The sequence below is a fragment of the Pelobates fuscus genome, chromosome 7 (assembly GCF_036172605.1).
Source record: "Pelobates fuscus isolate aPelFus1 chromosome 7, aPelFus1.pri, whole genome shotgun sequence".
NCBI lineage: Eukaryota > Metazoa > Chordata > Amphibia > Anura > Pelobatidae > Pelobates > Pelobates fuscus.
Genome location: NC_086323.1, coordinates 210302514 through 210327820, shown reverse-complemented (window position 1 = coordinate 210327820; position 25307 = coordinate 210302514). Strand labels below are relative to the sequence as shown.

The 25307-nt window shown below is 44.0% G+C and overlaps 1 protein-coding gene across 1 annotated transcript in view; it reads right to left on the bottom strand.

The window, feature by feature from the left end:
- The window catches only part of LOC134569315 (oocyte zinc finger protein XlCOF7.1-like), a 41729-nt gene extending 16754 nt beyond the window's left edge, over positions 1-24975 (bottom strand). The window contains exons 1-2 of the mRNA XM_063428232.1: positions 24760-24975; positions 18220-18288 (exon numbers count right to left, since the gene is read on the bottom strand). The gene's annotated coding sequence lies outside the window, so the exon portion shown is untranslated. The remainder of the gene's footprint in view (positions 1-18219; positions 18289-24759) is intronic.
- Between the last annotated feature and the right edge of the window lie 332 nt (positions 24976-25307).

Here is a 25307-nt window from a genome sequence, read left to right as displayed (position 1 = left end):
TGCATACTCTCTTGCTATATTCACTGCTTAGCTCTTCTAAGAGCTTGTTCCTGGTTTGTCCTCTGGAGGAGTCTACGGTGGTTATGGTGTCTGCTGGAGTGCTGGAAACCCTCAGGAAGCGCTAGGAGCATCCATCAACGGAGGTACCTAGTCGGGGTGCCCATCGATCCGTTACAACATACACACACAGTCTGCAAAATACATACACTCACACAGACTGCTGAATACAGACACACATACTGCATTGAGGGGTGACGTGTATGTGTTTGTGTTTAAGGGTGTGGAGTACTGTGTGTGTGTCTGTGGGGTGCTGTGTGTGTGGGGGGGGTAGGGGTGATGTATGTGGGGGGGTAGGGGTGCTGTGTGTGGGGGGGTAGGGGTGCTGTGTGTGTGGGGGGGTAGGGGTGCTGTGTGTGTGGGGGGTAGGGGTGCTGTGCTGTGGGGGCTAGGGGTGCTGTGCTGTGAGGGGTAGGGGTGCTGTGGGGGGTAGAGGTGCTGTGCTGTGGGGGTAGGGGTGATGTGCTGTGGTGGCTAGGGGTGCTGTGGGGGATATGGGTGCTGTGGGGGTAGGGGTGCTGTGGGGTAAGGGTGCTGTGGGGTAAGGGTGCTGTGGGGTAAGGGTGCTGTGGGGTAAGGGTGCTGTGCTGCGGGGGAAGGGGTGCTGTGCTGTGGGGGGTATGGGTGCTATAGGGAATAGGGGTAAAGATACACAAATAAAATAAATAAATAAGGTCTATTAATCCTGTTTACCCCCCCCCCCCCCCTTTGGTGAAGGAGGAGGAGGGGACACATCAATCCCTGGTGGTCCGGTGGTGGTTAGTATGTTTCTTTGAAGCAGCTGTCCTGTCCTCCCGCGCGATGCTGTGTGGAGCGTTGCCATGGTAACGCGCAGCAACGCTCCACACAGCATCGCGCGGGAGGACAGGAGAGCTGCTTCCTAGAGCCCTCCTCCTGTCCACCTGACCTGGAAGCAGAGTAAGCGCCTGCCATTTTGGACAGACAGGTGCCTACTCTGCATGGATGGTGAACCTATGGGCGCGTGCCCACAGTGAGGGCCCGGCTTGCCACCGGTTCGCCATCACTGCCCTAGGGTGTCTACTTTTAAAAAATATATGGTTTTATGGGGGTAAATTATATTGTCCAGCTTCAAAAATGTCCCAAATGGGACATGGGTGCTTGATGACTGAAAATTCCAAGTTGGAAAACTGGAATGCACACCCTCCAAATAAGGTATTTTAGCCCCCAGAGAACCCGGCACACCTATACGTGGGTGGTATCGCTGTACTCAGGAGATGTTGCTGAACACTTATTGGGGTGTTCTTTGGCAGTACATGTATTCTTAAATTGCTATATGTGTCAAAATAAAACACCAATTGTTTTTGTTTACATTTGGCATAGACTGGTGGTAAAATGGTTGCATGAAAAGATTCAAAATACCCCAGGTTTAATACCTTAGGTTATCTTCTTTTAAAAAATATATACATGTGTAGGGTTATTCAGGGATTCCTGACAGATATCAGTGTTACAATGTAACTTGCATTAATTTTGAAAACAAATTGGTTTGGAAATAGCAAAGTGCTACTTGAAGGTATAGCCCTATAACTTGCAAATCGAGCTAAGAACATGTTAACATTGGGCATTTTTAAACTCAGGACAAAATGTAGAAACTATTTAGTATGGGTGGCTTTTGGTGGTTGTAGATGTGTAACAGATTTTGGGGGTCAAAGTTCTAAAAAAAAATTGTTTGAATTTGTTCATCATATTAAAAAAATAAAATAAATTATAGTAAATTATATGATATGATAAAAATAATGGTATCTTTGGAAAGACCATTTAATGGCGAGAAAAACGGTATACAATATGTGAGGTTACAGTAAATGAGTAAGTGGAAAATTACAGCTAAACACAGCAGAAATTTAAAAAAAAGCCCTGGTCCAAAACAGTAAGAAAATTTAAAAACGGCTTGGTCAATAAGGGGTTGAATATAGTCTCCTCCTTTACTGTGTTGGTTCCCTTTATGTATTTAAATGTTTCTATCATATCCCCCCTGTCTCGTCTTTCCTCCAAGCTATACATGTTAAGATCCTTTAACCTTTCCTGGTAAGTTTTTTCCTGCAATCCATGAACCAGTTTAGTAGCCCTTCTCTGAACTCTCTCTAAGGTATCAATATCCTTCTGAAGATAGGGTCTCCAGTACTGTGTACAGTACTCCAAGTGAGGTCTCAACAGTGTTCTGTACAATGGCATGAGCACTTCCCTCTTTCTACTGCTAATACCTCTCCCTATACAACCAAGCATTCTGCTAGCATTTCCATCTGCCCAGTGTCTACCTGGAGTGGCTGACAGGGCAGGAACAAATCCAAAACATAATCTCTGGAGGGGCACTGGTAATGGGTTGTAGTGGGGTGATAGAGACTCTAATTGAGGGGTTAGAGGCTGTAGTGGGGGGGTATGAGTAAATGGGGGTTTGGAATAGTTGTAGCAGAGACCCTCTGGCTGTCCATCATATTCCCTTTTTATGTGTTATTTGGCCACAAGACTTTCGTGTGGATGTATTGTGTCCAGAAGCATCCGTCTGGTTGTTCGTTAAAAAGCCCCAAAAGACTACAATGAAACACTTAGTTCGGCATACGAATAAAATACCGAACAACCAGACCACCCTTGAGAGAAGTGTGTCTGCAATTTACCTCCCCATTCATTTTATTAAATCTGAATTGAAAAGCATGAACTCATTGCTGTATTCCCTGGGTGGCCGCCATTCGGCATACGAACACGTGGCGGCGGCCATCTGTGGCGGAACCCGCCTCGCCACTGGGCATTGGAGAGGCCTGGCTGCCCGCCTCCTACCTGCTGACTATGGCCCCTGGGTTATTTGGGGCATATTGTACTGTATATTGCTGCTACTGGCCCTTTTAACAGCATCTATGGACATATTGGGACTTTTGGGACTACTGTCTCTTTAAGACTGTGATACATATTCTAGTGTACTACCTGTAATATTATATGTGTATTAAGTTTAACCTGGGATATGTATGCAGCATTCATCTGATTGTTCGGTAGAATCACTCCATTTATTATATTGAGTGAAACTACCGAACAACCAGACCACCCAGGAATAAGTGTGCCTCCAATTACAGTTTGCAACAATGTTGCAAACGGGTAATTGGCAATCAGTGTAATGTATTCTTTGTCCTCTGGGTGGCCGCCATTCGGGAAACAAACACGTGGCGGCGGCCATCTTAAACTACCGAACAGCGGTGTTTTGCCGTCGAGTGTCTGGAACTAAAATCGGACACTTGACTAGGCAAACACCGCTGAGACCTCCATACTTCCAGAAATTCGTATGGAAACTACCGAATGACCCGCCGTTCGGTAGAAAGAACCCCATAAACAAGGGAATTCATTCAATCCCTCTCCAGGCTCTATAACACAGGCAATTCGCCTGTTTTCATTCCCTTGTTTGTGACCGACCGCAGGGCCAAAATGCATGGAACTGTTTTCGGATACTTTACCCATGCGGTCGGTCAAATCTTTGGAACCCCATATCTCACGAACCATTCATCCGAATTACTTGAATTTTGGATATGTTGTCCCCCTGAATAAGGGCTATCCAGCGATGCTGGATTTAAAGGTGTACCCCCGGGTTTTGGGGTACATCCAGAACTTGGCTGAAAAAGTGTACCGGATAATTGAGTTTAATGTTATCTGAGGGGAGGGGATGTGTGGGCTGAACCATGTATGTGATTGGTTATTTTATGCCTCCCCCTGGGTGTGGCCTGTATGTGGATTAGTGTAATAAAAGCCAGGCTGGATGAGCCAGTCCAGAGTTCCTGTTTTACCCTCAAAGTGAAGTGTCGTCTCATTATTGGGGGAAGGATTTATTGCATGCTGTTCCAGTTGACGGCTAGGAGTGTAAGCCTATTCGTATGGTTCCTATTCAACGGTCTACAGCATTCATACGCTTGGGAGAATTTAAAAGGTTTCTCGGATTCGGTGATTGTGGTGTCTGCCAGAGTGCTTGGAGTCCTCAGGAAGCACTAGGAGCATCCATTAACGGAGGTACTCAGTCGGGGTGCCAGGTGATCCGTTACACCATCTTAGCATTTGCACGCTCAGTGGTGTTTTGTTGTCGAGTGTCTGGAACCCAAATCAGACACTCGACTACGCGAACAACGCTAAGACATCCAGAGCTCCATAACTGCCGACTGAAACACACAAACAACCCGCCGTTCGGCTAAATGAATCCCACTAACTAGGGGATTCATACGAATGCCAGCTCAGCCCTGGCTGGCAAGGATTTTTGGGACTTTTTACTCACGAACAACCAACCGCAAGGCCAAACTGTATGGAACTGATTTTGGCTATTGCTGCCGGTGCGGTCCCGAACCCCTGGTCCGATCTGGGTGATTTTTAAATATGTTGCTCACCCAGATCAGGGCTACCAGGGGATACCACATTTAGGGGTGTATCTGGTATATTTAGGGGAACATCCAGGAATTGGGGAAAAGTATGTACCGTATAAGTTAATTATCCGTTAAGCTGAGGGGAGGAGATGTGTGGGAGGTAACGTGTATCTGGTTATTGTACTAATTATTGTGGGTATCTCCCTTGCATGGGAGAGATGCATAAAAGCAGGGTATGTGGAATAAAAGATCAGTTCTGCTCCTGATACTGTGTGTCGTCCAGTCATTGGGAAAGGTGATGGGATATCCTTGGATTGCTTTATTCGCTGTGGATACTATTCTGTTGGGTTTTACTATTTGTTCCTGAGCCTCACTTGGATTACCAGCGGAAATAGTCTGTGAGAGACCAGTTCTCCGCTACAATATGTCACGTTCTGTTCCTGGTTGCGGATCATTCTGGTAATGGCTTCTGGTATCCAGTACTCCTTTTGCTATTCTTGTTTAATATTTCTTGGTTTTTGGTTTTCTATTCTGTGTCTGGTTTTCTTTATGCTGGGATTTCTGGGTTCATTCCTATAGTTCGTCCCTGGATTTCCCGGTCTCCAGGTTTCCTTTAAATGTTTGTTTTATGTGCCACACCCTTATGTTTCCAGCTTTCATTATGTGTTGGAGTTCCTGCAGGCAGTGGCTCAAAGCTTCTGTCCTTTCTTGCAGGTAAGTGCTATATATGTGTTCTTAATCTGTGGTTGTTTTAGCATACATTAGGCAGTGTAGGACCTGCCAGATATGGGGTACATTGGCGTTGTTGGCAGGCTTATGCAATGTATGATCATATAGTGTGACTAAACCCCCCATGATTTCCATATGTAGTACTTAGTTATTTCTCCTCTTGTTTTGCCTATGTTATCTTGTCGTGTCTTAGTTTGTATATACCTGTCCATGTTCAGCCCTGTCCCGTCATGCCCATGTTTAGTTAATGTTCCCTTATGTATTGTGTCATGTTCTGGGTTTAGCTTCCTATCCTTCTCTGGTTCTGGGTTCTACTAGTTATGTCTTGTTTTCATGTTTGGTGCCTGTTCTAGCTTTGTCTTGTTTCTAGTATTGGATACACCCTTGCTGCAGAGCCTCCCTATACAGCTCCTGGGAGGTCTGCTTATTTCCTAGCTCCTAGTTCCTTGGATCCGCAAAAGCTGAATCAGGGTTCTGGTTGTGGCTGCACAAACGCTGGTGCTCAACACCAGGGGGCGTGCGGTTACCCTGCTCCAGACCCTGCTAATCCACCTCCACGCTGAAGACTCCCACTTCATCAGGCATTATGGGTCCCGGTCCATGCCCCGCCACCTGGACACTGTGTCTGGGTTCCGGGCACCGGACTACCACCCTGACACAATAGTAGTGGTGCATAAGGGCTGTTTTAGGAGGGTTAGGGGCTTAAGTTTGTGGATTGCTGCAATTAGGGAAAGAGGCTGTAGTGGGGAGGATATAGGGTGCAATTGGAAGAAAGAGGCTGTAGTGGGGAGGTAAGGACTGTAATGAGGGCATGGGGTGTAACAGGGGAGTTAGGGGCTATAGTGGGGGAATGGGGTGCAAAAGAGGAGTTGGGGGGGCGGGGCCTGACCAGCATGGCGGAGGGTCACAACTTGCAGGAGCTCCCTAGCATAGTACTTGACCAAGCATGGAACAGAGACTCCTGCCGCTCACAAAATCGACCCACAAATGTAATTTTTAATTGCTGAAGACAGCGGCTGTAGAGTTCCAGCACGGAAAACCGGGATGCCAACTGCCAACAACCAAGCAGAGTGGTTGCGGCCTAGAGAGGACCCTGGTTGGAAGAAGCGGCTGACCTCCCGTCCTCTGTCTCTTACCCCAGCAAGACCACACAGAGTCCCGTTCCCCCTCCCCTCCCCCCAGCCCAGACCCACACTCCACTGCCAACGGAGTGGTTGGACCCGAACAAATCACAAAGCGAATCCTCGAAAAGCAACTTGACACACAAAAGGCCAGGCGCACTCACCTGCCACAACCAAACAAAGCGTGTAATCACACACTGCAGACCAGTGGCCCGGGGGACCCGGGAGTCAAGTCTTGATGCTATCCTGGAGGCATTTTGGGCGAAGCTGGCGGTAAAAGCAACAAATCCCAAATGGGAACCCCAAACAAAAGTTCAGAGCCAGAAGACACATAATGACCGCAAACCACAAAACACACAGCGGCGCCCAGCACCCACTACAGCCGGCAACTGCCTTCCAGGGAAGGGAAACACTAATAGACCGACAGCAACCACGCCAGAGGAGCAAATTATCCGCAAGGCGATGCAAGTTCGCGACCCGACCCTGTTCTCCCTTGGTGGGGACGAACTTGGGCATTGTTGGGCCCCCGGCCAGCGGCATAGAGAAACAGACCTCAATACGGGCCTGGGTCCACGGAGCTTCTTCGCCTCACCTCCGCCCGGCAAACAGAAATGGAGCCCTCAGAGGCTCGATCCACCACGTGCATCCCATAGCCGGCCTGGACGGAGACTACAAAACGTGGCCCACTGAGTGCATCGGCTGACTCCTTGGCCCCCTGAGACCGGCGCTACCCAACGGTTACCGAATCCGCTACCATTACTGGCCACCCACGCCACTCCCATGGAGGCTCACCGGATCTACGGGGCAGAGACTCAAGCTATTATGTAGATTATCACTCACATCTGTTTGAAAGTGAACCCAGTTGTTTTTTTCATGCAGGCTCTGTCAATCATAGCCAGGGGAGGTGTGGCTAGGGCTGCATAAACAGAAACAAAGTGATTTAACTCCTAAATGACAGTGAATTGAGCAGTGAAATTGCAGGGGAATGATCTATACACTAAAACTGCTTTATTTAGCTAAAGTAATTTAGGTAACTATAGGTGACTATAGTGTCCCTTTAATTAATTGTATCTCAATCTCAATCTCTAAATTGAACTTTAATCACATACAGGAGGCTCTTGCAGGGTCTAGCAAGCTTTTAACATAGCAGGGGATAAGAAAATCTTAATTAAACAGAACTTGCAATAAAGAAAGCCTAAATAGGGCTCTCTTTACAGGAAGTGTTTAAGGAAGGCTGTGCAAGTCACATGCAGGGAGGTGTGACTAGGGTTCATAAACAAAGGGATTTAACTCCTAAATGGCAGAGGATTGAGCAGTGAGGCTGCAGGGGCATGTTCTATACACCAAAACTGCTTCATTAAGCTAAAGTTGTTCAGGTGACTATAGTGTCCCTTTAACCCCTTAAGGACACATGGCATGTGTGACATGTCATGATTCCCTTTTATTCCAGAAGTTTGGTCCTTAAGGGGTTAACAGCACTTTTGGATAGAGGTAAACTGGTGTGTATCCTGAAACAAAAGGAATATGAATTTTTGAATGTTGAATCACCCAGGACCCCAGTTTTTTTACATTCTACCAAAGGTGCATAAGGATCTCCATAACCCACCAGGAAGACCGATTGTCTCGGGGATTGGCTCAATCTCTAACAATTTATCGAAATATATTGATTCCTCTCTCCAACCAGTGGTTTTTAAAACAATAAAACAATAGAATAAATACTGCACCAGTAAACGAAATGACAATGATCCTGCTGGAGTTGAAACGCGTTTGCTGCTGGACCAAAGTATTGTATCTGGGACTTTTTCTTATTTACTCTGCGGTGTTTTATTTAGGCTTTGTGCCTAGTATATTTTACTATTTATACACTGCTTATTGTACCTGTTTTCATTGTTTATTTGTTCAATAAATTTTGGATTCTGCACTTTGTATCCTGTGCTGCTCTCCTCAAGGATATTGTTTTAGCCTTTTTCGGCTCCCTTCTGCTAATTATATAGAGCCTGGGACGGCTCTAAATCCTGTGAGTTTTACTCTACATAAGGGGTCTATCATTATATATATATATTTTGCACTATGTGATGTCATTTGTGTTTTTTAGATTGATCCCGAATTGTCATTTCGTTGACTGGTGCAGTATTTATTCTATTGTTTTATTATTTATCTCTAAGTGTTGTGGGATTCACTTTTCACTGCACCAGCAATTTTATATTTGTGATAATTAATAGCGCCAATACACCTTGATTTCTTTGTAGTTTTTAAAACAAAGTCCTTTCTGAAGGATACAACAGACGTCCCGAGGATGCTGAAGGACTTTGAATGGAAGGAGGGATATTGCCTGGTAACCTGTGATGTCACTTCTCTATATACATGTATACCACATGATATAGGATGTGCAGCAGTCAAGTATTTCTTAGAACAAGATCAGACATTCTTATCTGCACAAATTGATGGACTCTGAATAACAATTACTTCTGGTTTGACTCTTCTTTTTATTTACAGAAAAGAGGGACAGCGATGGGCAGCACTTACGCACCCAGCTATGCAAATATTTTTATGGCCCACTGGGAGAATTCTTTTATTTATAATTGTGGCGAAAGTAACCTCGCCACTTGTTTTTTGGAGGGGCCTGTTTGCCAGCCTCCTGCCCTGCGACTATGGCCCTGGGATGTATTGCCCTTCTAGGAACTGATTTGGGCTTAATGGATGTTTATATTGATGTTCCTGGCCCTTAACCCCTTAAGGACACATGACGTGTGTGACACGTCATGATTCCCTTTTATTCCAGAAGTCTGGTCCTTAAGGGGTTAAACTACTTTGGAGCAGTGTTACCCCAGATAGCTATGCCATGGAGCCCATTCGTATAACGAAAGACTATGTGAAAGACTTTGGCTCCATGGCAATTGAATTGTATGTATGTGATCTGAGCGCCATTCAGTAATAATGTGCGCTCAGACCTAAGCTATCTGGGGATATGTTGAATGTACCTGTTTTATGCAGTAGCTGCACAGTTATATATTTTTACGTATTTTATTGTATTTTGAGTATGCCGATTCTGAAAATGTAAGTTTTATGTGAATGTGATGTATACTTTTAGAGTTATGAATATTGTGTAAAACTGTGTATTTTCCTGCCTATGATAATTAAGTTAGACCATTGTGTTCAGTAATTATATCACAGGCAGAGGATTTTGTGTGGGAGTGTCTGAGTGTATTGTACGTATTGATTGGTTGTTCTGCAAAACCCTGTGGGCAGTATTATGTGTGTAAAATGTGAATAAAAGAGGCTATATGTGCCAGTACAGACAGTTCTTCTTCACCCTCAATCTAGAGTCCTGTCTCTTATTGGGGGAATTGATGTATCACTATAAGGGATTGCTATACTCTGCATGTTCCCTTGGATAATCACTTCTAAGCTCTTTTAAGAGCTTGTTCCTGTCTTGCTCTCAGAAGGAGTCTACGGTGGGTATGGTGTCTGCTGGAGTCCCTGGAGCCCTCAGGAAGGCTAGGAACATCCAATAACGGAGGTACCCAGTCAGGGTGCCAGGTGATCCGTTAATAATGAACATAGCTGGACTGCGCGGGTGCGGGCCTATGGCTGTTATATTGATGATATGATTTTAATTTTGGGAAGGCACAGAAGACAATTTTAGAGATTTTTTAGAATACCTGAATAATAATACTTGGGTCATACGCCTTACAAGTAATATCAGCACTATATGTATTGACTTTTGTGGCGAAACCAACTTCGCCACTGTGGGCTGGAGAAGCCTGGCTGCTAGCCTCCTGCCCGCTGACTATGGCCCCTGGACATATTGCACTTTAAAGACTATATTTGGGCATGTATAATTTATATTGCTGCTACTGGCCCTTTAAAATCAGCGGTGGACATTTTGGGGATACTGTCCCTTTAAGACTGTGAAGCATATTCTATTGTACTGCCTGTATATTGTATATGTATTTATGTATGCAGTTAACCTGGGTTATATATATATATGCAGCCTTCATCTGATTGTTCGGTAGAATCACTCCATTCATTGTATTGAGGAAACTACCGAACAACCAGACCACCCAGGACTAAGTGTGCCTCCAATTACCGTTTGCAACAATGTTGCAAACGGGTAATTGGCAATCATGTAATGTGTTCTGTGTCCTCTGGGTGGCCGCCATTCAGGAAACAACCACGTGGCGGCGGCCATCTTTAACTACCGAACAGCGGTGTTTTGCCGTCGAGTGTCTGGAACTAAAATCGGACACTTGACTAGGCAAACACCGCTGAGACCTCCATACTTCCAGAAATTCGTATGGAAACTACCGAATGACCCGCCGTTCGGTAGAAAGAACCCCATAAACAAGGGAATTCATTCAAACCCTCTCCAGGCTCTATAACACAGGCAATTCGCCTGTTTTCATTCCCTTGTTTGTGACCGACCGCAGGGCCAAAATGCATGGAACTGTTTTCGGATACTTTACCCATGCGGTCGGTCAAATCTTTGGAGTCCCATAACTCCTGAACCATTTATCCGAATGGGCTGATTCTTGCATATGTTGTCCCCCTGAATAAGGGCTATCAGGGGATACCTGTTTTGGAGGTGTAGCATATGTATTTGGGGTACATCCAGGAATTGGGGAAAAAGGTGTACAGTATAATTGTGTTAAGTGTTAATCTAAGGGGAGGAAATGTGTGGGAGGTACATCCATGTGATTGGTTAATTTCATCCTCCCCCTGGGAGTGTCCTGTATGTACTTGTTGGTAATAAAAGCCAGACTGGGTGTCCCAGTCTAGAGTTCCTGCTTAACCCTCAAAGCGATGTGTCGTCTCGTTCTTTGGGGGAATTGGATTGTATGCTGACTGCCAGGAGTGTAAGCGGATGGTATGCTTTTCCTGTTCAGCTGATTCCAGAGTTCGTGTGGTTCCAGTCGGGAGAGTGGTGTTTGCAGTAGCTGCCTGTGCATCTGGAAAGGGGGATATCGCCTAAACTGGGTTTTATCCTCTTGTAAGTGAAACGGTCCGTTACAACTTTTTATATCTCAAAATATACGTAGAAAATGGGGTCCTGAAAACACAGACTTTAAAAAAAAAAAAAGTTGATGTGAATGGCTATGTTTCATATCACAGTGGGCACTATTCGCCATGGCTTAAAAACATACCCAAGGGCCAACTACTTAGGTTGAAATGGAATTGTACAGAGGAAAAAGTGTTTGATCAGCAGGCTGAAGACCTTCTACAGAAATTTAGGGAAAAATCCTATCCAGACGATATCCTAAAAAAAGCTTTTAACGAGGTGAAACCAATTGCACAAATCGATCTAATTCAAAAAGAAAAAGTGAAAAATATGAACCAGGAAAGTTTTAATGAAGTGTTAGTCTTTGATTTTAATAATCAGCATAAATATTTGATAAAAACTATCAACAGATTCTGGCCAATATTAAAAACAGACAAAGACTTAAGTGGGCTACTCCCGTCCAAACCCAAAATTACCTTTAGGGGGGCTCCGAGTTTAAGAAGCAATCTTGTACAAAGTTACTTGAGAGAAAAGCCTAAGAGAGTAACGGAGAATTTCCTAGGACACCCCATCGGTTTCTACAGATGCAAGATGTGTCTTGCCGGTAGGAATATGGGGAATATTAAAGAGAGCAAAGTAGAAAAATTTAGGTCAGAGAGAACGCAAAGAGAATTCAAGATTAAAGAGCACATCACTTGTCACAGCAATAATGTGATCTATTTGTTGAAATGTCCATGTAGACTGGAGTATGTGCGAAGGACGACCCGTCCACTCCACATAAGGATAAGAGAACATATTTATAACATTAGAAAAGGATTAGAAAGTCATAGTGTCTCAGAACATTTTTAGAAAGTGCATGGACAGGATCCACGGGGACTAGAGTTCATAGGCATTAAGAAGGTACAGCGGGACTGGAGGGGAGGTGATTTTATTCGTAAGATCGGACAGGAGGAGATGAGATGGATCTTTCAAATGGAAACACTAACTCCGTCCGGTCTTAACAAAGATTTTGAACTTTGCAATTTTCTGTAGTATTTTAAAATGTTTGTTTTTATATTTGTGATCTTAAATTGTGCTTTTTTTTTCATGATATATGAGGATTTGTTTTTTATTATATTTTTTTATGTAGTGTATAGTTTTTACTGATTGTTACATCGTGAACATATTTATTTATATTCACGATGCTAATTAAGCAAAAATGTTTTTTTTTTAATTTCTTATTACATATAGAAATATGTGCAAAATTGGGTTTAGGCAATATACCCCTTTTATCAAGTTTTAAGTATTTTTAAAAGTAGTTGTTTCTTTTTCTCTTTTTTTCTAAACAAACGAGCTGCCATGAAATAAAGTTTCAAAGTGCTAAATACCCCCATTTATGTAGGGGTGTATATGTTTTTTGTTCTCTAATCAGGTTTTGTAATTCTTTATTTATGTCGTGCATGGATTCACAAACAGATTTGCACAGCCACAATAGCTGGTGCAATCTTATCAATAAACAATAGTGAACAACAGTGTGGCTTTATGTACAGTGCACATTTTTTTTTTTTTTTTTTTAAAACAGTGGAGGATTATCTTATGAGCTGGAAATATATGTCTAGATTGCGCATCTATTGCATATTTACCATAGGATGTACTGTCTAGACTGAAAGTAAATTATAGCAAAAGAAATAAGAAATAGATTGAAATACACCACAAGTAAAACATTTTCTCGGCATTCGTGAGACATATTAGTAAATTAATAATAACGAACAAGCCTAACAATGATTTTGTTTGTAGAGTTAGTCAAGATAAGGTAGTTTGTTTAAGTAGGGGCACATTGTTAATTTATACATCATGCAGGCTAAACAGGCTAGACAGTATAAGTCTGGAGTAACTAGTGGGGGGAAGTTGCAAGACTTGGTCGTAGACCCGATGACAGGAGTGGCAATTTAAACAAGGCAGGAGTATTTACATCTTACATGCACATTTTACGTGTTAGGTTATGGTCTAAGCATTAATAGATGAGAGCATGGGCAGACAAATCATGGACATAAATGGGAAAATTGTACAAATGAATTTTAAAAAAATAAAAAAAAGGTGAAAGATAAGCTGCAGCAAACAATATGTCAGCTGTGTAGCCTGGTGTATGCTCAGTTTTTAATTTTAAACAAGTATTGTTCATTGCCACCTGCGTGTGGAACGAGAGTCCAGGTATTGTGAGCTGGGTCGTCGGTCGTGGTAAAATAATTAACATAAGCGTCCTGCCTTATATTGGGTCTTAGGCTCTGTGGGGTCAGCCGATGCCGTGCCTGGGCTGTATGTATCCCCTCGGTGTGCATGGACTCACAGCCCTTACGATTTGCGGCAGTGTAGTGGTCGATGGGTTTAATGGCCGTTTGGCTGTATGTAGTGCTGGTGTCACCTGCCTCAGGTCGGGGCAGTGCCTTGTTCGCTGTCTGGATGTTGGCGCCTTTCTGGGTCTCAAACCCTTCAGATTCGTCTGCTGGATCGGGCTGGTTCTATCCCTCCAGGACATAGGTCGCTGGTGAGGGTGTCGTGCAGGTTTGCTCCGCGGTGTCTTCCGGGTCCTGGGCCCCGGTCTGCGGTTAGTCCTCTTGTAGCTCGGTTGTGATCCCGAGGGGGCTCCCCGCTGATGCTTAGGTGTCGCAGGCTTAAGGGTAGGAGTAGCACCCGTTGCCCTCCGCTGGGTACCTCGTGGTGGTATGTACACCCGTGGCTGCATTCTGGCTTCCAACCGCTGCCAGAAGGAGGTGAAGATTTGATTGAGTCGCTGCTCAGTTTCCAGCCAGGCAAGTTGTGCGCAAGTTGTGTGGGCTTTATCCGCCATTTTAGCAGGCTCTTTGGCGGGAATTGCCGGTCTCTTTGTAGTAGTCGCTTTCCCATCGCTTTGCAAGGGTATCTTACGGGGGTAGACCGGGATGACCCCCACCGGCCCAGAGGGGGGGGGGACTGGGGCTCATGGCTGGAAGCTTTGTCGGTCGTGGCATAAGGAGATCGGCCGTCTCTCCAGTGCCCGCCATCCAGGTAGGCCTCACCTTCGTGTCGGGTGAACGGGGTTCGATATGCCGCATGGTTGGTATCTACATGTACCCCCCGGTGTCACTGCACGCTGGGTGGCCGTTCTGGCCCGATTGGTTGCTTTGTTTCGCTTAAAAAGTCGGCTTTTTGGCCGTGGATCGCAGGAGCTAATGCGTTTAGCGTCTTCTCTGTTCCACGGTCAGGCCCCGCCCCCCTCTAATCAGGTTTTTAGATGGATTTTTTTGTGGTATTATGAGAATGTGTGCTGCCACTTTAAGAAAAGAAATTGTCTTTTTTATTTAGAATTGTAAATGTATATATTTACTTAAATTCATAATGCTAATTGAATAAAATAATTTTTTTTAGAGTTTCTTATTGCCCACCGATATATGTGAAAAATCGGTTTATGTGTGTATGTATGTTATATGAAAGAGGTTTTCCAAATGTTAAACACCCTCATTTATTTAGGGTTATATATGTTGTCTGTCCCTAAATCAGGTTTCTAGGTGGATTTTTAGTGGGATTATGAAAATGTATGCTGCCACTTTATAAAAAAGGAATCGTTTTTATATTCATAGTTTTGAATATCTGAGACCCCATTTCTATCAGTTAGCACTGGGATCAGCAGTGCTACTAATAAGAGACTTAATTTGGACTTTGTAATGTTGACGAGAAAGTTTGTATTGATTTTAAAATGGTTGGTAACATGAACTGGTGTATATAAGACACAGGACAGTGGGAGGAAGCATCAGCCGTTTGACAAAGCCCTGTGGGCGAGGCGAAACGCGTCACGGACCCGGAACCAGGAAGTGAATTGGAGACAGTCGGTAACAGCAGCCGGAGGATTTTTACATTGCATGAGTATATGGAACTTTCTTTGCGGTTTCCTGAGGCTGGTGAGCGGACTAACTACCTCCACAACAAGTTTTGCTGTTTTTAAATTGCTATTAATAAAGTATACTTACCTGAGATCCGGATTGCAAGCTTCTTTTCCCGGATCCCACGCACTCTAGGGGCTGATCCTCCCTGAGTGCTATAGCAACGAGTGGTGCTTTTACCACTCCAATTTTGTGAATGTAACACCTAAAAGGCACCTCTGTTTGCTTTATTCTATATATTTATAAGTGAATTACTTATTCTGTTTTTGTCTCCTTAATAGGTGTCAGAGTGATTTCCATGTTTGCAAGTATACCATCAGATTGGGCTTTGTTTCACCACAACCACTGTTTGTTTTTCAATTATTTATAATATTTCCACTCTGTATACACCTCATTTCATGTACACAGGGTTACTTTCACTCTCTATAAGAGGTCCATAGTGAATACGATTTTTGTTATTGCGCACCATCACTACTGTAAGTTATTTTATGTTCAAATCGTTTTACCAGGATTTGTTTTTGTTGGTTGCTGCATGTACTAAGATCCTTCTCCCATTTGTGCCATCTTATTGATAAGAGATAATAAATAAAGAGATAAGAAATAAAGAGATAAGAACTAAAGAGATAAGAACTAAAGAGATAAGAACTAAAGAGATAAGAACTAAAGAGATAAGAACTAAAGAGATAAGAACTAAAGAGATAAGAACTAAAGAGATAAGAACTAAAGAGATAAGAACTAAAGAGATAAGAACTAAAGAGATAAGGAATAGAGATAAGGAATAGAGATAAGGAATAGAGATAAGGAATAGAGATAAGGAATAGAGATAAGGAATAGAGATAAGGAATAGAGATAAGGAATAGAGATAAGGAATAGAGATAAGAGTAGAGATAAGAATAGAGATAGAGATAAGAAGAGAGCTAGAGATAAGAAGAGAGATAGAGATAGAGATAAGAATAGAGATAGAGATAGAGATAAGAATAGCGATAGAGATAAGAACAGAGATACGACTAGAGACAAGAACAGAGACAAGAACAGAGACAAGAACAGAGACAAGAACAGAGACAAGAACAGAGACAAGAACAGAGACAAGAACAGAGACAAGAACAGAGATAAGAACAGAGATAAGAACAGAGATACGAGGGGGCGGGGCCTGACCGCCATGCTGGCCGGCCGCATGGCACAACAGCTCCAGCAACTTTCGACTTATTAGCCCACAATAAGGCACTTTTGGACCTACCTGACGACCTACCGCGGTGGGCCGGCACATGAGGAGACACTGGACCCGGGGAGAGGCTTGCAGTTAATGTTCTAGTCCCTCGGAAAGATATGCATCGTTCCTTTCGGATGAGGCCTACTCAGGCGGTGAGTGAGGTGGACGGCCGCCGCCCGCTATCCTGCCCGATGATATCCAGCCAGACTCCCTCAGCTGGGAGGACCGGGCCCTGCCCTCCCCCCCTGGGCCGGTGGGGGTGATCCTGGCCCACACCCTGTACGCCCTGCAGCCCCTGCTTTACCGGAGCTCTCGGGGCCCCAACCGGCCGCCAAAACGAAGAACAGACCGGGAGCCACATCTAAAATGGAGGCACAGTGACCCTGCTGACCCACACTGTTACCTCTGGCTCCCAAGAGGATGCAATCCCCTCCAAATCCATGCAGGCCCTGCATACCTGCATGGAGCAGCCCAATACACATTGACACACAGCCTCAGTCTCTGCCTGGCTAAACAGCTACCAAGGCCCTGAGTCCACACACGGCGAAAAGGCGGGAGCGGCTACAAGCTGACACAAAAGTCACACAAAGCACAGACCCAGCTACCCAGACCCATCAGACAACCCCTCCAGAAGACTTACACAGAGTGCACTTCATCGCTCCGTCCCACGGATCTGGCCCGCAACGCCTCCACAACAGCACAGCGACCCTCCACAGCCAGACTGCAAGGGGAGGACACCAACGGCTGGAGGATAGCGGCAAAGGCAAACTCCTTATCACAGGGGGACATACCAGCCTTACACATCCACACTACAGACCCCAGGCAGAGAGGACTTGAGAAAACAGCTCTGCCCTCACTGAGGGTGCAGAGCCTGCTTAACATCCTTCCATGGAGTCTGGGTATACAACTGCCTGCTGCTGGGGTGTTCCTACATCACAAGCAAGTGCTCTCAGGACTCTAAGTATATGATAGCTCTTCAATACTGGACTGCAAAGTTAAGTTTAAAATGTAGACACGGTCCCTAAAATATCCAATCCAACGCCATGACATAGGTCCCCTGAAAGGGTTAACCTATTAACCATAAGCACTAAGCTTAACTTAACCCATAGTTCAACCTAAGCTTACCTTCTTGTAGTTTCTGCAGCATGTGATAGCACAGTCCAACCTGTTACGCTCTTGGCAATAGCAATGGCAAAAGCAAATAGCCAGCTCCAGCAAACGTTAACCCATGAGTAACTAACCATTTAAACAAAATATGCAAGTCCCATCAAGTGCCCTCACCATGTTTATATGCATTATAGGCTCTACTTGCTTCTGGGGCATAACAAGCCTGTCTGTAACAATGGTACTTACTTGCATTTTATGACCAAACCTAGTAATATTATCTCAAGCTAAAGTGTTCCATGCAGCATGTATAACCTATTGTTTGCTTTTATTTTACTACGCCTGTCTCTGTTAACTCTTGAATTTCTAATCTAAAAAAAAAAGTGCAATGCATCTTGTATTTTTTACCAAAATGTCACCAATAATCTTCTACTGTAATAACCTTTGGTATTACTGACATATGTAATTATAAATGCACTTTCAAAAATAAAGAATTGAAAGAAAAAAAAAAAAAAAAAAAGAACAGAGATACGAATAGAGATACGAATAGAGATACGAATAGAGATACGAATAGAGCTAAGAATAGAGCTAAGAATAGAGCTAAGAATAGAGATACGAATAGAGCTAAGAATAGAGCTAAGAATAGAGATACGAATAGAGATACGAATAGAGATACGAATAGAGATACGAATAGAGATACGAATAGAGATACACACACACATCACAGACAAACAAAATAAAAAGCTATTCAACTTACCGAATAGAGCTTGACAGCTGCTTTCTCAGAGTCTGCTTTTTAGGCAAAGATTTTGTAATAAACACAAACCTTAAAAAAAAGAAATTGGCATGTTGTTTTATGTACCTTTCATTTGATTATCGACATCATTCAGTAATGGGTAAGGGTACGGGGGGAGGCAGGTCCCCTTATTTTACATGGAGTTGCTAGATTAGAAATACAGCCAGTGATTGCTCACTATTTGGTAGATATGACCTACCTGACGCATGAGGGAGGATTTACAACATGTTATGATATTGACCCCCATAGGCTCACTTGTTTTTTAACTAATAAATGCAGTTACTGGCTAGCCATTACCCCGCTGGCTGCTAGCACGGCCATGGAATATTCGTACTTAAAATGATCATTTGCTAGTAAAAAGCCAGAGAATGATATTGTGCGAACGTGCATCCTTCTGGACACATTCGGTCACAATTTGTTTTTGTCAATAGTTTTGTTCTGCTCAGATAACAAACAGGCTTGCATTGAGCCAAGATCAGTAAAATACATAACAAGACAGTGTGGCAATCATAATATCAGCACAATTTTAAGGGATAGAGACAAGAGATAACACGATAAAGCCAAGGGAACATCATAGAAGTAGTGGCTAAGTATGGTTACTGACAATATGAGATATATACACAGTGCAACAGCACAGACAAAGCCTAGGAAGATCATGAGGCATATGTCAATCAAGCTTAAAATTGCATTGGTAACATAGGAACTGCGAGTGGTGCGAGACCCGATGCCTCTACAGCAGGCATGTCAAACTTGCGGGCCGCATGAGTACATGCCTAGTGTTCCAATCAGAGTAGGTACCTGCTTTCCCCACATTGCTAAAACTTAACCGGCCGGGGAGGAGGGCCAGCAAGGGAGCTCAGTCTTCCTGCTCCTCACTGCTCCCTCGCGTGCGCCGTCTGTAGTGAAGCCGGGCGCCGGAATATTACGTCATATTCTGGCACCCAGCATCACTAAACCATGCGAGGGAGCAGTGAGGAGCAGATAGAAGATCCCCACTGGATGCCAGGGAGAGGCCCCACATCGGCTCCAAAAGGTAGGGAGCAATAAAGAAAATGTGTGTGCAAGAATGTGTGTGTGTGTTGGTCAGTGTTGCATTGGCTGTGACTGGACATGCATGGAGGCACGCAATGCCACGTCACATTCCAACGTGACATCAACGTGCTCCACCTTCACAGGGTTTCAAGAAGTAGCGGGAGGATCAGATTTGGCACAGGGTGTGGACGGTGCCATTTGGGGTATACCAGAGGCCGGACTCCAGAGTCGCATACTGGCAGCGGCAATGTGGAGTGGAGTCTGCTTTTTTTTTGGCTAGAGGGTGGCGCTGGGATTTAGTAGAGGGGAAGGAGTGGGATTTAGTGTAGGGGGGGGGGATTGGGACTGAGATTCAGTATAGGGGGTGCTGTAGAGGGGTTGCCATTTTTTTTTTAATACTGTAATTTTCACAATAAAACTATGTTTCTATGAAAATTTAAAGGTTTGTTTTTTTTGCGGCCCACATAAATGTAAACCTTGTTTATGTAGCCCGTGCTAGACTTTGAGTTTGACATGCTTGCTCTACAGGGGGGCCATAGCAGAGAGCTCCGCTCCACTACAGGTATAGTGCACCCCTCTGCTGCCATGCAATATAGAATGTGATGGCAGATAAGAACCATTCGGCCCATCTAGTCTGCCCAATTTTCTAAATACTTTCATTAGTCCCTGGCCTTATCTTATAGTTAGGATAGCCTTATGCCTATCCCACGCATGCTTAAACTCCTTTACTGTGTTAACCTCTACCACTTCAGCTGGAAGGCTATTCCATGCATCCACTACCCTCTAAGTAAAGTAATAATTCCTCATATTATTTTTAAACCTTTGTCCCTCTAATTTAAGACTATGTCCTCTTGTTGTGGTAGTTTTTCCTCTTTTAAATATAGTCTCCTCCTTTACGGTGTTGATTCCCTTTATGTATTTAAATGTTTCTATCATATCCCCCCTGTCTCGTCTTTCCTCCAAGCTATACATGTTAAGATCCTTTAACCTTTCCTGGTAAGTTTTATCCTGCAATCCATGGACCAGTTTAGTAGCCCTTCTCTGAACTCTCTCTAAGGTATCAATATCCTTTTGGAGATAAGTCTCTAGTTCTGCGTACCAGGCTCGGACTGGCCATCGGGCATACTGATGGGCGTGGGCCGAGGCCGGCGGAGGAGATCACAGAATCTCCCCTGTCAGCCCCTGCAGGGCCAGCACTATCCGAGCGCCGGCCCTGCTGTGTGCCTTCATGGGCCGGTGGACAGATCAAAGATCTCCCTCACTGGCCCAGAGGCACTAAGATGTAGCCGCCGGCTGGGGAGGGAGGCAGGAGAGGACCCGGTTGCTCCCGGCAGTAGGATTTGGGGATTTCATGAGCTGAAAGCCATAATCATCGCACTTATGACAAATCACAGCTTGAACTATCTTGCTTTGCATGTAATGCGTCTAACTCATATATTAGTTTCCCCTTTTACGTTGCATTACTGAAATAAATGAACTTTTGCACGATATTCTAATTTTTTGAGTATCACCTGTATATACATGGTTAACTGAATAAATGCCTTTAGAAATCAGAGCCTTGGTAATCCACCGGGAGTCTGGCTAGCAAAGCTTAGGTCAAAGGCTACTATAAACAGGCCTTCATCCATCATTCTTAACGAGAACCATGTGGTAACCATTCCTATACAAAGAAAGTCTGTTACCAATAGAATACTAGGTAAGGATTCTCAGTTTCAGTGTTCTGGAAGTAATTTGAATAAAAATTTATAATATTCATATCACCATGACAATCATACAACACAAATATTTAAAGTTCATTAAATATATTTCACAGAGCTGGATACAATACAGAGACTGCCATACAATACACAGAGCTGGGTACAATACAGACTGCCATACAATACACAGAGCTGGATACAATACAGAGACTGCCATACAATACACAGAGCTGGATACAATACAGAGACTGCCATACAATACACAGAGCTGGATACAATACAGAGACTGCCATACAATACACAGAGCTGGATACAATACAGAGACTGCCATACAATACACAGAGCTGGATACAATACAGAGACTGCCATACAATACACAGAGCTGGATACAATACAGAGACTGCCATACAATACACAGAGCTGGATACAATACAGAGACTGCCATACAATACACAGAGCTGGGTACAATACAGAGACTGCCGTACAATACACAGAGCTGGATACAATACAGAGACTGCCATACAATACACAGAGCTGGATACAATACAGAGACTGCCATACAATACACAGAGCTGGATACAATACAGAGACTGCCATACAATACACAGAGCTGGATACAATACAGAGACTGCCATACAATACACAGAGCTGGATACAATACAGAGACTGCCATACAATACACAGAGCTGGATACAATACAGAGACTGCCATACAATACACAGAGCGCCATACAATACACAGAGCTGGGTACAATACAGAGACTGCCATACAATACACAGAGCTGGATACAATACAGAGACTGCCATACAATACACAGAGCTGGGTACAATACAGAGACTGCCATACAATACACAGAGCTGGGTACAATACAGAGACTGCCATACAATACAGAGACTGCCATACAATACACAGAGCTGGGTACAATACACAGACTGCCATACAATACACAGAGCTGGGTACAATACAGAGACTGTCATACAATACACAGAGCTGGATACAATACACAGACTGCCATACAATACACAGAGCTGGATACAATACAGAAACTGCCATACAATACACAGAGCTGGGTACAATACAGAGACTGCCATACAATACACAGAGCTGGGTACAATACAGAGACTGCCATACAATACACAGAGCTGGGTACAATACAGAGACTGCCATACAATACACAGAGCTGGATACAATACACAGACTGCCATACAATACACATAGCTGGATACAATACAGAGACTGCCATACAATACACAGAGCTGGGTACAATACAGAGACTGCCATACAATACACAGCGCTAGGTACAATACAGAGACTGCCATACAATACACAGAGCTGGGTACAATACAGAGACTGCCATACAATACACAGAGCTGGGTACAATACAGAGACTGCCATACAATACACAGAGCTGGGTACAATACAGAGACTGCCATACAATACACAGAGCTGGATACAATACAGAGACTGCCATACAATACACAGAGCTGGGTACAATACAGAGACTGCCATACAATACACAGAGCTGGATACAATACAGAGCCTGCCATACAATACACAGAGCTGGATACAATACAGAGCCTGCCATACAATACACAGAGCTGGATACAATACAGAGCCTGCCATACAATACACAGAGCGCCATACAATACACAGAGCTGGGTACAATACAGAGCCTGCCATACAATACACAGAGCTGGATACAATACAGAGCCTGCCATACAATACACAGAGCGCCATACAATACACAGAGCTGGATACAATACAGAGTCTGCCATACACTACACAGAACTGGGTACAATACAGAGACTGCCATACAATACACAGAGCTGGGTACAATACAGAGACTGCCATACAATACACAGAGCTGGGTACAATACAGAGACTGCCATACAATACACAGAGCTGGATACAATACACAGAGCTGGGTACAATGCAGAGACTGCCATACAATACACAGAGCTGGGTACAATACAGAGACTGCCATACAATACACAGAGCTGGGTACAATACAGAGACTGCCATACAATACACAGAGCTGGGTACAATACAGAGACTGCCATACAATACACAGAGCTGGGTACAATACAGAGACTGCCATACAATACACAGAGCTGGATACAATACAGAGACTGCCATACAATACACAGAGCTGGATACAATACAGAGACTGCCATACAATACACAGAGCTGGGTACAATACAGAGACTGCCATACAATACACAGAGCTGGGTACAATACAGAGACTGCCATACAATACACAGAGCTGGGTACAATACAGAGATTGTTATACAATACACAGAGCTAGGTACAATACAGAGACTGCCATACAATACACAGAGCTGGGTACAATACAGAGACTGCCATACAATACACAGAGCTGGGTACAATACAGAGACTGCCATACAATACACAGAGCTGGGTACAATACAGAGACTGCCATACAATACACAGAGCTGGGTACAATACAGAGACTGCCATACAATACACAGAGCTGGATACAATACAGAGACTGCCATACAATACACAGAGCTGGATACAATACAGAGACTGCCATACAATACACAGAGCTGGGTACAATACAGAGACTGCCATACAATACACAGAGCTGGGTACAATACAGAGACTGCCATACAATACACAGAGCTGGGTACAATACAGAGATTGTTATACAATACACAGAGCTAGGTACAATACAGAGACTGCCATACAATACACAGAGCTGGGTACAATACAGAGACTGCCATACAATACAGAGACTGCCATACAATACACAGAGCTGGGTACAATACACAGAGCTGGGTACAATACAGAGACTGTCATACAATACACAGAGCTGGATACAATACACAGACTGCCATACAATACACAGAGCTGGATACAATACAGAAACTGCCATACAATACACAGAGCTGGATACAATACAGAGACCGCCATACAATACACAGAGCTGGGTACAATACAGAGACTGCCATACAATACACAGAGCTGGGTACAATACAGAGACTGCCATACAATACACAGAGCTGGGTACAATACAGAGACTGCCATACAATACACAGAGCTGGGTACAATACAGAGACTGCCATACAATATACAGAGCTGGATACAATACAGAGACTGCCATACAATACACAGAGCTGGGTACAATACAGAGACTGCCATACAATACACAGAGCTGGGTACAATACAGAGACTGCCATACAATACACAGAGCTGGGTACAATACAGAGACTGCCATACAATACACAGAGCTGGGTACAATACAGAGACTGCCATACAATACACAGAGCTGGGTACAATACAGAGACTGCCATACAATATACAGAGCTGGGTACAATACAGAGACTGTCATACAATACACAGAGCTGGGTACAATACAGAGACTGTCATACAATACACAGAGCTGGGTACAATACACAGAGCTGGATACAATACAGAGACTGTCATACAATACACAGAGCTGGGTACAATACAGAGACTGCCATACAATACACAGAGCTGGGTACAATACAGAGACTGCCATACAATACACAGAGCTGGATACAATACTCAGAGCTGGATACAATACAGAGACTGCCATACAATACACAGAGCTGGGTACAATACAGAGACTGCCTTACAACACACAGAGCTGGGTACAATACAGAGACTGCCATACAATATACAGAGCTGAGTACAATACAGAGACAGCCATACAATACACAGAGCTGGGTACAATACAGAGACAGTCATACAATACACAATACCCCAAGGTGGTATTCTGAGATATTACCTGTGTCGTGCAGGGGTAGATTAGAGGGGTCAATGCGTGGCTTAAGTCTTGGTGCAGGAAGGAGGGTTTGGGCGTTATTGGGGCACTGGACTGGGTACAATCTTTATAGCCGTGATAGATAGAACCTAAATGGGAGAGGGTCTGCAGGGCTGGGGGGCAGGATGGCTAGAGGGTTGGAGGAGATTTTAAGTAGTGGTGGGGGGGAGGGACATAGAAACCTACAGAATTTAGACAGGACAGAAAGCAAATGGGCTTTAGCTCAGCAGGAGGGGGGTGGAGATTGTAGGAAATTGGCATTCCGTGAGATCTTTGTTTTTCACACCAGTTTCTGAAGAAATCGAATCAGAGTATCTTGCAGTTAAAACCGTATATTTATTCCAATATACATTTCATCCGGAAAATAACAACAGTCTGTTTTTAAAATCATATGGACCAATAAACAATGTATATTCACTTCTAGATCTTATCCAAGCTTGATGGTAAAAGTATTGGTAAAAATTCTATCTGCAAAAGGTTTTTTATATGTTTAAATTCAGTTACATAGGGCG